The sequence below is a fragment of the Elephantulus edwardii genome, unplaced genomic scaffold (assembly GCF_000299155.1).
Source record: "Elephantulus edwardii isolate Elephantulus edwardi_28Jun2011 unplaced genomic scaffold, EleEdw1.0 scaffold00110, whole genome shotgun sequence".
Lineage (NCBI taxonomy): Eukaryota > Metazoa > Chordata > Mammalia > Macroscelidea > Macroscelididae > Elephantulus > Elephantulus edwardii.
This window is the reverse complement of record NW_006399860.1, coordinates 1,831,160-1,834,102: the sequence shown is the minus strand read 5'-3', so window position 1 is coordinate 1,834,102 and position 2,943 is coordinate 1,831,160. Positions and strand designations below refer to the sequence as shown.

Sequence of the window (2,943 nt, the reverse complement as noted above, 5' to 3'; positions counted from 1 at the left end):
TTTCTTTCTTTCTTTCTTTCTTTCTTTCTTTCTTTCCTCTCTTCCTTCCTTCCTTTCTCCCCTTTCTTTCCTTCTTTCTTTCTTTCCTTCTTTTTTTTTTTCAATTTTACTACCTAACTTGGGAGGGACTGGAAAGTATTATGCTAAGTGAACTAACTTGGTCCCATAAGGAAAAATACAGTATAAGGCCATTATTGTAGAAATAGGTAACTAATAAAACATGTATGAGGAACTAGGGGAGGGAAGGGGTCGCCAAGAGGTGGGGATAGAGGGAGTAATCAAGACATAGATGTTTTGAGAGATTCCTTACTTAGTAAAGAATCTAGAGCTGCCAGTTTGGATAAGCTAGAGGAAGAAAATCCTGAAGTTGCTATACGTCTGGAAGATGTGGTTTATCAAGGGGTATGCTTCTGGAAAAGACACAAAGTGCACTTGCTGATATTGCACAATCACAGCTGAAGACAAGAAATGATACCCACAGCCAGAATCTCCCAGACTCTCAGTGACATCATATCCCACATGGCTGAGAAAAGAACTATTTCAGTACAGCCTGAAATTCTATATCAGATTTTCAGATATAAGCCTTACCAGCTTCCACATGGCTGAGAAAAGAACTATTTCAGTACAGCCTGAAATTTTATATCAGATTTTCAGATATAAGCCTTACCAGCTTTTACAAAAACATGAAGCACTACTGTTACCTTTTTACCTATTCTGAATGATTTTCTGGGTTGGTTTTTTTTTCTTGCTCAAATAAACTTGGGAGTTCAATCAACTTTGAACCATCATATACTAGACTTTTTATTAAAAGTCATTATTGAGACAGATACATAATCATTGTCATAATATGATTAAATTTACCTGCTATTAAAAAAGAAATTTGTATAGAAATTAACAAAGAATATCTTTAACATCACAAGCAAGAAGAATCTTGCTGGAAATTATGCAAAACCAACTTAAACAGTTACATTGATCAAAACCTGCCCAAAATATAGATGGATGTCTGGTGGATCTCGGCTGAAAGCAGAGAATATAAAAAGCAGTTTACTTATGTTTTACTAACTATATAAAGTCATTTGACTATGGGATCATAAAATTATATTTTGAAGTATAGAAATCCCAGGATACTTAATTGTAGTCAAAACCTATACATAGACCAAGAAGCAGTTGTGTGAACAGAACAAGGGAATACTGCATGGTTTAAAATCAAGGAAACCATTCATCAGGATCATATTCTTTTTCAAACCTATTCAATTTGAATGCTGAGCAAATCATTCAAGAAGTTGAACTATCTGAAGAAAAATGTGGCATCAAGTTTGGAGACTCATCAACAACATGCATTATGCAGATGACACAATTTAGTGTACAAAGTGAAGAGGACTTGAAAAACTTACTGCAAAAGATCAAAATCTACAACCTTCAATACAGGGTACATCTCAACATTGAGAAGGAGGAAAAAAAAATTATTACCTCTGGACCAATAGTCCACATCATGATAGATAAAGAAGAGATTGACTTTGGGGAGCTCTGGTGGCCTAGTGGCAAGGAGCTGCAACAACAATCCCAGAGGCTCATGGTTCGAATCCACCAGAAGCTCTGCCGGGAAAGGAAGGACAATCTCCTCCTGTACCAGTCAGATCTGATTTAATGGTACACTCACACAAAAATTTAAAAAAAAAAAAAAGAAGAGATTGACTTTTTAAATTGTCATTAATTTAATTACTTCATTTTCATTGAATCCACAACCCATAGTAGCAGCAGTCAAGAAAGCAAAAGACATGCTGCATTAGTAAAAGCTGCTGCCAAGGACCTCTCCAAAGGGTGGAAAAGAAAGGATCTCAGTTTAAAGTAAAAGATGCACCTGATTCAAGCAAGAGAATTTTCAATTGCTTCCTAGGCACCTGACAGTTGGACAATGAATAAGGATCACTAAAGAAGAATGGACTGTAACTATAGGCTTAATATGGTAGAGATTTTAAGGAGGGCACAGGATCAGAGAAGGTTCAGGTCTGTTGTTCGTTGGGTTGCTATGAGCTGTTGTCACCAGTGCACCTAACAACAAGAACAACTCTGGAAATGTCTTCTTGTGCCTTTGTACTGTGGGAGCAGATAACTGACATTGTTGATCCAGAAATGAAATTATATTTTGCCTCAGATTGATATTGCATTTGAAGTTAATTTAAGATTTTAAGTTACAATCATGATGAGATAGAAGATTTCAAATCATGAGATGCCGTGATAGTGAATATATTTTCTATGTGACCAGGACGTTTTGGGGGCTGAAAAGTTAGAGTGCCATGGATTGGATTTTATCTCCCCAAAATACATGTATATAATGATTGGAAACCATGTAAAAATCTCCACTATCTGATAAACCAAATAGTTGTAAGAAGATTAAATGTGGAATGCAACACTCCCAAACACTATCCCATTCCTAATCTGAGGTAAGGGGAGTTCCTCCAGGTTGTGCCAGGTAATATCATTTACAGTGACTATCTCACTAGAGATAAAAAAAGAAGAAATGAAGCTAAATTGGGAGTCTCTTTAATACCACCAAAAATAATCCCCAGGAGTGGAGTACATCTTTTTGTACCTGGGTCTCTCTACCATGAAGCTTCTTAATATTAGGGATCACCAAAGTCACATGGAGGTCTCCAGAGAACACTGGACCCATATATGCTGGAGCAAACAAGGACTTTGCTCCACCACCAACAGAGAGAAAAACCTTCCCTAGAGCCAGCATCCTCAATTGGGATTTTCAATTGCCTAAAAGAATACATTTCCAGTTGTTAAAGCCAAAAATAAACAAATAAATAATATTATTAGCATCATATGCAAGTAAGATCTTGCTGAAGATTGTTCAAAAACAGAACACACTTTGATAGGGAAGTCCCAAAAATTCAACCTGGATTCAGAAGAGACCAAGGAATCTCATTGCTAATG

General features: G+C 36.4%; 1 pseudogene; it reads left to right on the top strand.

Moving 5' to 3' along the window:
* LOC102859449 overlaps positions 1 to 506 on the top strand; it is a 1,394-nt pseudogene extending 888 nt beyond the window's left edge.
* The last annotated feature ends 2,437 nt before the right edge of the window (positions 507 to 2,943 follow it).